The 12,419-nt window shown below is 37.2% G+C and overlaps 1 protein-coding gene across 13 annotated transcripts in view; it reads right to left on the bottom strand.

Annotated features, from left to right (window-relative positions):
• LOC129769002 (voltage-gated potassium channel subunit beta-2-like) overlaps positions 1-12,419 on the bottom strand; it is a 112,446-nt gene that overhangs the window by 43,661 nt on the left and 56,366 nt on the right. For 2 of the 13 annotated variants that reach the window (XM_055771001.1, XM_055771005.1), the window contains exon 1: positions 164-459. The exons of 8 other annotated variants lie outside the window; for them this stretch is intronic. The gene's annotated coding sequence lies outside the window, so the exon portion shown is untranslated. Of the gene's footprint in view, positions 1-163; positions 460-8,515; positions 8,669-12,419 lie in introns of those variants that run through there. 3 more of the 13 variants (XM_055771006.1, XM_055771003.1, XM_055771007.1) reach the window with 3 other exon arrangements.

Genomic DNA, 12,419 nt, shown 5'->3' with positions numbered 1-12,419 from the left:
CTATCGCTACAGGGAAGGAAACTGCACACACACACAACCGAGTTCGATTTATAAGTTTTTTTAATAAACATAATACAAAATCACATAAATTTGTAGATATTTGTCACAAATTTATACACATTAAGTTCTACCGAATAACATTAAAACATGGACACGGACTGACCCTGCTGGGATTTCATGGTATATTTTCTTTTGAAACAATTCTCATAACACATTTTTGCATTGAAATAATGCTTTGACTTTAGAAAAGAGTATGATGAAACACTTCATTAATTATACTCGTATTTTCTATTTACGGGAAAAAGTAGTTTTTGGACAATTTGCACACTGTTTTCTGGCACTATAACACCAAACCGAACATAAGGATAAAGAAAAGTTGAATTCGTTTAAGTTTTACATAACACTCTTCCACAAGACTATTCGAACTGCTGCGATGCGACACAATAATTAAAATGTTTGTTTCCAGGTTTTCCTCTTCAGTGAGCGCTCGGAAAAGTCTGCAATCTCACATATCTCAGTGAACCGTGAGCTGCTTCCTTGTCACTCACATCTTACTAGTCTCGCGAGAATGCAAATTGGAGAGCAAAAGAGTGAACAAGTTATTGCCGAGGTTCTCTCGATAAATATATAAGAGAATATAAATAATTTCGTTTTTCCTCCCTTGGTTTTTCATGCTGAGCACCAGCTAGACACCCCACGACGAAAATATCTCAAAACCATTTTCTTGTTCGTGTTGCAGTGCAGCCAGTGTTTTCTTTTTACATACAACCATTTGATTTCCTATCTCATGTGATTATGTTTGGTTATATCGCAACAGGAGAATTATTTTTCAACAATTATCTTGCACACATATGTAACCGATAAATAAGGAAATGAGCATTATAATAGATTTGTAGATAAAACATTATTCGATGTAGGAACAGATTAACTACAAGATATCTTTGTGATTTTAGATGAGTGCTGCGGATGATTTCGAATCACTATGATGATTGACTGTGATTTGAAATCATCCGCAGCACTCATCTACAATTACAATAAAAAAAAAGTCAATCTGAAAATTATTAATCGCATGCATGAACCTGGGACTTTTTTTTTCGGAGCTCCGACGTTAATTGACGAGACGGATGAGTTTGCCATTTCGACCTAAATCGAGCAGATTTAATGATATCATATGCCAGTGCATATGGTTCGTAGCAAAATAAATTAATAACATCGTATTTAATTCTTATTTTAGTTCGCCTGTGCATAGTTGCTCATCTCAATTGCACTGGCCATTTCAAGCTTCTCAGGCTGTGTGCGACCTAATTCAGATTTGTGGTGTGATTGTTCCGGCATTCTCATATCATATCCCGCCAGCTTATGACAGATGCTCCATTCACTTGAATCCCACCAGAGACAATTCTAACGACATATCGTTTGAGATCTACGAAATTAATACGTCATAGCGACTCTTGCATAGTCAATCTTGTTCTGTTCATTTGTCAAAAATACAAATATAGCGAGAATTTGTTATTTTAAATCTTCCCACTGAACATTTACCAATTTTTATTTTTTAAAGTTGGTACTACTGTTAGTGGTCCTAATGTCAAGCGTGATCTATCATTTAGTTTGTTTACAGCGTCATTAAGTACAAGTTAACTTTTTTTGCCCGACGATTTTTGATATGGATGATTTTCTTGGCCTAGGTGCTCCCGTGGCCGAGTGGTTAGCGTCATAACTAACATGCCGGGTGTTCGGGCTCGATTCCCGTTCTGGTCGGGGGAATTTTTCGTCAAAGAAATTTCCTCCGACTTGCACTGTGATCACGCGTATTCTAGAGCTTGCCACTCAGAATGCATTCAAGGCGTGTTATTTGGCATAGAAATCTCAACTAAGTACTAATAAAAATGACGCAAGTAATACTACGTTGAGACGGCGAAGTTCCTCTAGGAACGTTAGTGCCATTGAAGAAGAAGAAGAAGAAGAAGATTTTCTTGGCCTAATATACATCCATTCCATGCCAAACCGATATACTTGTTCTCAGATTTTCGTGAAAATGGTAATTTTGTTTTTTATCGCAAAACATAAGTCCCGTATTTTTATTTTTTTTTTATTGGGGTGACCATTTCCATTTGTTCGAAAATCAAATTTTTCCCCATTTTACCAAAAATGACTTTTTTCATAAATTTTTAACTTTTGAACTTCCACACCGATTTCGATGATCGACACATCAAATTAAAGGCAATGAATTGAAAAAAATATTACACTCACAAAAAATGTATTTTGTTTTCATATTTATTGATTATATTTATTTTTTATAGTTTATATGGTCTCGGGACCAATGACGCTTTATTTTTATATTACTTTTTTGGAAGCTGAGATTATTTAGGTAATCCCAATGATCTACCAAGCTATGAGCACCGCTGTAAGCTCATCGGACTCGATTTGTTACATGATCGCCGTAATATTTCTAAGGTCTGTTTCATATCGGACCGGATATTATCCCACGTCGATTGCACTGAACTTCTGCAACTAGTGAATTTTAACATACAACGGCGGAGCCTGCGGTCTCACAACTATCTCCAGATACCGTTTTCTCGTACGAACTACGGCTATAATGAACCGATGTCTAGCATGTGTCGTGAATTCAACCGATGCGGAGCGTGTTCGATTTTGGTTTGTCGCGTGCAACACTAAAAAGACGTTAAAACTACACGCTTACGAATTCTCGTGTTAGTTTTTAAGTGTATTAGTGTAGTTTAGTAATTGGGGTTATAATTAAACCTGTTGACATAAGTTATAAATAAATTTTAATTATTTTACATAACATATCCAAAAATCAGAAAGGTGTTTCTTTCCGTTGTGATTTTTTTAATTTTTTTTTATCCCATTTATTTATTCAAGGCTCATTAGAATTTTAGATGTAACAGAGCCGAATTTTAATCGTGTACATGTCACATGGTTATCATATCTATAATTAGCACATTACACAGTTGTCATTCGCCAGTATTCCTTCTATACCATTACATATGGTACATTCACACAGTAGCCATTTAGGCGTAAGAATATTCATTCTGTTCTTCCATTATCCAGTTGGACCACCGGACAGCGGAGACAGTTGATTGATCATTGTTGAGTTATTTATAGAACAGCAGCCCGATGTGTTTTGCAGAGCAGAGCAGTTGTATGGATGAATCGATCTTATTTCGACCGTGGATCGATCTCCATCGCTGATGATTGTTGCGTGGACGTAGCTATTCTGTAACAACACAAAGATGGTCAATGAGGGCCCTGAGTTTTGAACTCACGATCGATCGCTTACTAAGCGAACGCGCAACCAATGTGGCTACGGAGACCCCCGTTTTTTTTTTTTTTTTTTTTTTAATTTAACCGATGGTCAAAAAATACAAAAAAATTATCTAAATTCAGATTCAAAATGATAACTTTTCAACTACTGGATCAATTCCGATGATCGACATAACAGATTAGAGTCTAAAGTCTAGTCTTTTTTGGAAAAAATATTACACTCGCAAACAAATTGGATTCCCCATGTTTCTATTTTTTGTTCATTAAGCTTTTGCGACCAAAACATATTTTTAAAGACAGTTTTGGACACGTTAAAATCGAACACGGCACAAGCACTATTGAATTCACGGAAACAATTCTCTAAAGGGTTATGGAATCCGTAGAAATCCTATAGCGATTTATAAACAACAAATCTCGCTCACGTAGTTGTCGGAATGGTACATAGAGTGATACACCGCACCGCACCGCACGATTCCAACGCAATCAGTCTGCAGCGACTCGAGTAGTCAGGGAGATGGTCTGGATCTATCCAAGGGAGTTGTCGGAGTGCATATCTAATGAAACTGCGCTGTACTTTCTCCATTCGTGTGATTTGGGTGCTGTGAAACGAAGACCACATGCAGGCAGCATACTCCAAAATGCTACGTACTAAGGAACAGTATAGCGATTTGATTGCGTAAATATCTTATTGGTGCACAACAAAGAAATCCAAGGACAGCAAACGCTTTAGCGGTAGTGACGCAGATATGCTCATTAAACCTCAGTTTGTTATCGAGGACGACTCCAAGGTCGCGAATGGAATCAACACACTCTAGTGTTTCAGGCCCGACTGAATAACGGAATTCAATTCGAGACTGCCGGCGGGTGAACGACACTGTTTTGCATTTTTTGATGTTCAATTCCATTCCGTTATCCTCACACCACCGCCGTAGCTCCTCTACGTCAGCCTGAAGCGCGCAACAGTCAAGATGAGATGTTATTGATCTATAAATTTCGTTGTCGGTATAGAGAAGTTTTCCAGCATTCAGTCGAAAGCTCAGGTCGTTTATGAACAAAACGAAGATAAGCGGCCCAAGAACACTTCCCTTTGGCACCCCTGATGTGATAGGAAAATATCGAGAGTGAGAGCTATTGATGTTTGCATACGCCCACCGTCCAGATAGGTAGGAACGCAACCACTCACACATCCAATGCGGAAAACCTAGGTGACTAAGCTTCGCTACTGCAAGTTCGTGGGGAACCTTGTAGAACGCTTTCGAAAAATCGAAGTAAATTGCGTCTACCTGGTTGCTGAGCTCGATTTCCGTTGATAAAAAGTTAGTGAACGTCATCAGATTAGTCGTTGTCGATCGTTTACTGACGAAGCCATATTGATATTCAGATATCATCGGTTGACATGCGGTATATAAAATTTTATGAACTAGTTTTTTTTGGGTGATAATAAAAAAAATAAAAAATACAGGTCTAATGTTTTGCGATAAAGAACAAAATTACCACTTTTCACGTAAATCTGAGAACCACTATATCGGTTTGACATGGAATGGCTGTAATCTGGTGAAATTTTGTGTTGCAAACAAATTTCGTGTGCCAACGTTGAAAATGTTGCAGAATACATTTGGTGACCCAAATATCTCAAAAACAAGAGTGTGTCAATGCTATGAAGACGGCAGAGGAGAGATGAATGATTTGCCATGTAAAGGGCGACCATCCACCTCTTCGACTGATGAAAATATCGACAAAATGAAAGGAATGGTGCCCGGAAATCGTCATTAAAGTTTGAGAGAGCTGGTCCGTGAATTAAATATCTCTCACAAGACCGTTCGTCAAATTTTGGTTGATGCTTTGGGTATGAGAAAAGTCGCAGCACGACTAATGCCAAAAGAGCTCAATTTTCATTCAAAAATTTCATCGTCATCAAGTGACTGAAGACATGTTTGAACGATCAAATTCTGATCTCACTTTCATACAATACATGATTAATGGCGATATGGTCCGTGTGACTTTTTCCTAATTCCGAAACTCAAATTACCGCATCGTTGGACCCGTTTTGATAGCATTGAAGACATAAAAACGAATTAGCTTCATGAATAAAGGCATACAGCTATGAAAAGTGTTTCGATGACTGGATTGTTGGTTGGAAAAAGTGTATTGCTCCAAAAGGGATCTATTTTGAAGGTGATAATATAAATTTAGATGATAAATAAAGCATTTTCTTTAAAAACATATATTTCCGGTGTACATTTGACAGAATGTAAATGCCACCCGAACATCACTGAACATTCTGATACAAATTTTATAAATAGAGAATCTTCGTGACCAATTGGCTGCGTGAACACTTACGAAGCGAAATATCGAGTTCAATCTCAGGACTCAGGACAAGAGGCGAATGCATTTCATAGTTTGAAGCATCTGTAATACAAAACATTAGTTGTTTATTTATGTTCTTGGAACAACAGACTACAGTGGTCCTAATGAACCGATTTGCTAACATTGACTAAATAAAGTGGTCGTTGTTGCAAATATAAAACGTGAGTCAAACACCGTAGAAACTGCGTTGAATGCACAGTGGATGCTGGCTATTGCCGTATACATGTTACAAATCGTCCGCCGTAGTATGATCCTTCGCAACCATCGATGTGGTGCGTTTAGATTTAGATCGTCTAAAACATAGACTTTGCTAACGTTATTTTTCAGTGCAGAGATTCCAAATCAGATACAGAACTTATGTGGCAATTTATTTTCAAAACATCCACAAATGAAACACGAGGTCTTTTTCATGCCAATGAAATGTCAGTGTCCGGCTGAGAACTCTTCGTCATCGGTGTAGAGGTCGGGTCCTGGTAGCGGTCCCATTTTAGGGGTGATCAGTGTACACGCAGCACCACATGCACCGTTTTCATTTTCTAAGAAGGCGTACTTCCAATCGCGACCGACATGAAATTTGTGACGCATCGTCTGGTGGCTGCTTTAGTAGACTACTAGATATTCTTTTTCTTGGATGACACTAATGTTCACAGTGGAACTTTTGCTTTCCCAACGTAGGTATTACTTGCGTCATTTTTATTAGTAACGTTTGCATTAAATAAAATGGACAAAATTGCCGATTTTTCATGAGTTTACCTTCACACGCATTGACGATTCTACCCATGCAGCATCAATCATAGTAACCCATGAGTCAGCAGAAAAAAAAGGACAGCTCTATCAGTCAGTATCAGTCGAACTCTAACCGCGATGGCGAAAACAGTGAAGTTACCCGGTTCAGAAGTGTGCGAGTTCAAAGAACGGTATCCCTCCGCGTCGAAGACGGACACCGTATCTGGACGCCGGATACGCCCGTTCCGGCATCTACAAATCTTGGCACTATTGGGCAACAATCAGAGCATCGAAAGAAAGCCAGATTCTGGACAGCCGACGACCCTGAGCCACATGAAGCTCCTACAGCTTCCCGTAACTGCAAAACGTGTACGTCAGATTTTGCAGAAGAGTGAGTTGACCTCGTTTGACCGAACACCATAGAACTAATCGAGAAGAATTTGCTCCAAAACATATCTCGTTTGGTTCAAAATTGCAATCCGTTGTTTTTAGTGACGAAAAAAAATATTTAATTTTGATGGTCCCGATGGGTTATCGTACTGAGGTTATGAGTTGGAATTTCTGAGGAGGATCGGTTATGGTTAGGAGCGAATTTTGCTATAACGGTAAACTACCAATTGTTTTGTTTCGAACAAGATGAACTCAAAATATTACATAGTTCTAACAGTTCTAATTGATGCTGCAGAAAAGTTTGTTGGTGAAAATTTTATTTTTCAGCAAAACAATGCTTCAATTCATGCATCCAAGCACACTAAGCCGATAACAATATCGTTGTTTTGGATCTAAATCCGATTGAAAACCTTTGGGGAATTCTGTCCCGAAACGTTTATCGTGAGGAACGTCAATTTTAGAATGTCTCACAACTAAAACAAGCCATAAAGAAGGAATGGGCGAAAATCGACGAAAGAGTCCTATGAAGTCTTGTTAATTCAATGCAAACACGATTTATTGAAGTCTTGAAAAAAGTGGAAACAATACAAAATATTAATGTTTTAAAATGAAACCCTAAGAGATATACATGTATTACAAAAAAAAGTACCTTTATAATTATTTTCATTATGTTTTCCCGTTATATTTCGTTATTCTAAAATTATCATCGATTTATGAATAAAACATTGTGTAGTTGATTATTTGCGCTATCTCAGGCAGATAGTAACATTTTGTGCTCGAAAACATTGAATTAACTGATAAAATATTGGAAAAAAACCGATGGCTCTATATTTTTTCCACCACTGTATGAGCCAAATTACTCTTCATCAGATCAGCAGGACAGAAGGCAGTAGGCAGCTTTAAATTATTTAATTTTGAATGAAAATTTGTTTTTTAATTACTTGGTAGTCCTGATCCTCACTCAATCGTTTGTCAATACATCTCATGATATTCGCACTAAAACCCATCATCATACTTAATACAAAATTATACGCACAGTTTCAGATTTTTCGCTTTGACAATGACAGCGCACGGCTCAGCTCAATGCTGTCAACGCTATTAGATCCCATGTCTGACTGATTTTAGAGGTATCAATGCTGATCACATGTATTGTGATTCAAATTCCTTCTAGCATACTCGTTGCACTAGATACAATCGGACGGTACGTATCGAATCCAAAATATTGGAGGTTATATTGCGAAGGGAGAGCGTATATTAATTCCAGTACATCAGGCTTAGATGCTCAGACCATGATGATGCATCCTTGTTGTGTGGAAAATGAGAACATTGTGGTGGAGAATTTTAACATTAAATTTCGAGAATTCACTTCTTTTCATTTACGAAGTTCGATATTACGCTACCTCACTATGAGCGTGAATTAGCAACTGAACAATAACCCCCCTGATAATGAACCATCGGAAACGAAACGAGAATTTCACATATTGTATAAGCAGCACCCTCCATACCGTCGCATGCAAACGAGGAATGAATTAATCGGAGGAAACATTGTGACGAGGTTCTCATTGAGCACAATGTTCAATTCGATTGTGGAATTGTCTTCAAATAGGTTTAGTACAAGAATTACTTATACTTAAGGACTTAAATAAATCACAGACTTCTTGCTTTGACATTTGTAAATTGAGATGATAAGTTAATTTTATGAGGGATAAGTTCATTGGATGATAAAACTCTCTTTATAATTACTAACCGCCACAAAGATGCCGGTTATAATTCATTCCACGAACATGAAATAGAATACATAGCTGATTTCAATTGGAGTTCAACTTTCATGCCTCATCTACTACTTTTCAATAATAGGAAACAAAATAAATCATAAATCAGATTTCTTAGCACTGTAATTCAATCGTATAAAAAATTACGGAGACACTGTATATTTCACTTTGATGGTCCAAAAAACTTCAAAAGTAATCTTGCAACAACAATAGAACAATGTAATTGGTGCTTATTACAATTTACTCATTACACACTATCGTTTGAATACCAAGCATCGTGATATTCAAACCAGAACGAATTGACGTGGTGTTAAGGATCTATGGTTCTATCAATTCTCAATCATGCTCCCGACCGTCTGAAAGTTTTCAAATAAACTGCATTGCGCCTTTGCTAGTTATCCATACATAGCAGAATCATATTTGTATGGTGCTGAAATATATGTAGAGGCGAGAAAATAAAAAGGAAAGTGCGAGATGCGGAGAAGGTTTATCATTTCCACTCTCTCCATAGTCATCTGTCTGTGATAGTAGATCGAATATCAGAGATTGCGTCAACAGTGTTGCTAACATGAAAATATTCTCAAGAATTGCTAACAACGGTAGGAAGAAAATTAATATTCTGGTAAAGACATATATTAACGAAAATTCACAATCACGAAATAAATTCTTATAAATTGACAATTACAAAATTTACTTGTATCGGGTTTTTCAATAAGAGCGCTACAAAAGTTTTTTGTAAATAGAACAAAAACGGTTTTGGATATCAATAAAATTCTTTATTCAAGTGAAAGCACATTTGATGCCATTAGGGGAAGTGGGGGTATAGTGGTAACCCTAAGGAATATGCCCATTTCCAGCGTCCACATACCGATTCAATTCCCGTTTCTCGAAGATAGTTGTTATAGTTATAGTTGAACTCATTGTTCTCCAAGATAGCAAACGGATTTCACTAAAAAAAATTCAAAATAGTACACTTTTCATCATTAGAAAAAAAAGTGAAAAATCGAACTTTTTTTTTGCTTGGAAGTAAAATGGTCACCTAGTGGGGGCTAAGCACATATCAAGCTAAATGGGATAGTTTTATACGTTTTTTTCGTCCAAATTTGTTCAAATTATATTTGATATAGTAAGAACATGTATAAAATAAGCTTGGCCTATTCACCTAAAGTATCAATTTGAATTTTCTCATGCATACAAAAACGTAGTGAGAAATACATAACGTTCCGCATAATGAGACTTGGTTTAGTTGGAGTGGCATATTCATCCAGGGTCAAAGCCACAAAAGGATATTCTTCAAGAGCAGAATGTGATGCGGTATATCAGCTACAGTAAACAGAACATTGTAAGTCGTTATTCGCCTATGACCACTTTGCCCCCAAACATCAAAGTAATTTCTATGCTAATTAATCGCTGAGATTAAACAAAATATCTGTTCACCTCTCCTAGAATATTTGAACAGTCGTCCAAACTGATGATTTGTCCAATGTGTCCAGATTGAATATTCTAAATTCACGAGAAATTCCTTAGATACCATGCACACAGATCTACGGCCGAATGGCGCAATTTCAATTCTATTTCTGTTTTTATTTATATTTTGACATGCGACAGCTCTACTGAAGTACGGGGTGACTCAAAAGTCATTAAATTCATCAATTTCTTTTTTTAATTTCAATTCAATTTCTGTTTTTATTTATATTTTAACATGCAACAGTTCTACTGAAGTACAGTGTGACTCAAAAGTCATGAAATTCTTCAAACATAAGGTGACTATCAATACGGCATCTATAGTCAATAGTTTACTACCAAACAAGCAGCAACTTTGTCCCCCATGACCAATTGCCCCCACTACCCCTATGTATGGAACTCGATTTCTTTTGCATGGCCACCACGTGCACGCTTGCAGAAGTCCAGATGCTGAACCCGATTTTCGACGGTTTTCAAGCATAAATCGGCCGATATTGCTGAAATTTCACGTTCGATATTCGTACGAAGTTAATCATTCGTAGTTGGCTTGTTGGTAGCTTGACGTAGTCCCACAGGAAATATTCTGACGGCGTCAAATCGCACGACTGAGGCGGCCAATTGATTGGAATATTTCGTGAGATAACACGCTCACCAAATTTGGAGCGCTCTTTCGGTAGTAAATTTTAATAATATCGACTCGTTGTTGGATCGTATATCTTTCCATTATGAAATGGCAAACTTTACTGAAGAGAAATGTCAAGAGAGCGGTAAAAAATATGGCGTCGTTTGCTGTCCCTATCGGTCTACTTTTTTAGCGTCCCTATATGAACGCCCAACGTCCCAATGGAATGTATGTTCATCTAATGAAGGCAGCATTTTAGTCTATAAATTTGAAAAACAAAATCAAAAACAATGTCTTCATATTTCTGAAGTTTAGGCATTCAAGAATATACCCTAGAAAGGAATTTTCGAAAATCCTATTATTTACCGAGTTAGAGTCATTTTAGTGATGCGGCTTCTAACCTGTTATGACCATAACAATGTACTTCAAACGTGTTTTTCTCGGAACAAGTCTTTTTCAAACTGGCGTACACGATATCTCAAGTTCTACTGAACAATCGGTTTATGAATACAATTTGCATGCATCTCTCTATCGCATGAAGCAATAAAAAATGATAATTTTTCAATTTTACTATTTTTAAAAAATCGCCATGCTACAATTTTTTTAAATTCCTTCTTCCTTTCTTCCGTTCAATTTTTGTTTCATTGCCAAAATATAGATGAACAAACAATGGTATAATGGATACCAAAAATATTCTTTATTTTATTTTTATCGAGCTCGAAAAAATGTCCGAAATTCATATATCTACACTAGAATACCCCCTTGAGGAGTGTATCGAAAAGTAATTCCACAAAATGATGCATACTTTCAGAACGTGTATTCAAAGAACGTTTTATTTCTAGCCTACCACAATTTTTCTAAGCGGTTGTTTCTTTTGCAGTTGTTTATTCCGTTCACGGTCAAAAACATAACAGCTGGTCACTTGTTTACGTTTGCAATGTGGTTTTCAATATGCTACGAATCGAATCGGAAATCAGAAAAAAAATTGCAAATTTGGTGCACTGAGAAGGCTGTAACATACAATCAAATCGCGGAAAGGACTAACTTTTTCCCAGGGAGTGTAACAAACAAATTGAGAAGTTTGGCAATGAGTTTTCCCTGGAGGATTTGCCAAGAGGTACACGTAGACCCGGATTAGAGTAGATAGTCGATAATTATATTCGTAAAGCATCGATCTGCCTCTATTCGTGACCTGGCCAAAAAAATTGGTACCAGCATCGGAATCCAGTGGTTTAAAAAGAAACATGATTTTTACTTGATAATCTAAATCTGTAGGTTTATCGAAAACCTACAAGAAGCAGAAAATACCCAAACAAACTCCGGAACAGTAAAAATATGCTAAAACAAGGGCTCGAAAGCTTCATGAACGTATTCCGGATAATCCCAACTACTGCATTTTTGATGGACGACAAGTCAATTGTCAAAGAGGACCTCAGAACGCTGGCGGGCCTCAGTTTTACACTAAATCAGTTTGGGTAGAGTGTACCGACTACGGATACGACTGTTATGGTACAAAAATTCAGCCATAAGGTCTGCCAAGTCATTTGTCCATGAGGTACAGTGTCTCGAAACATGTCAGAGGAAGGAAATTCAGGAATTGAATGAGAGGTGTCAAATCCAAACTACGATCATGCTACAGGAATCACGTGGCGAATGACGTAGGATGATTCAAAACAATTCTCAGTCAAGTCACGTTGTTACCGCAGATGAGTGGCTACAGTTTGTCACTTAGGTGAGTTTTAAAATTGTGTCCTCTTATGTTATCAACTAGGGTATTCAATAGGAGCTGAAAA

Source organism: Toxorhynchites rutilus, chromosome 2 (genome assembly GCF_029784135.1).
Source record: "Toxorhynchites rutilus septentrionalis strain SRP chromosome 2, ASM2978413v1, whole genome shotgun sequence".
NCBI classification, from domain to species: Eukaryota; Metazoa; Arthropoda; class Insecta; order Diptera; family Culicidae; genus Toxorhynchites; species Toxorhynchites rutilus.
This window is presented reverse-complemented; position numbering and strand designations above follow the sequence as displayed.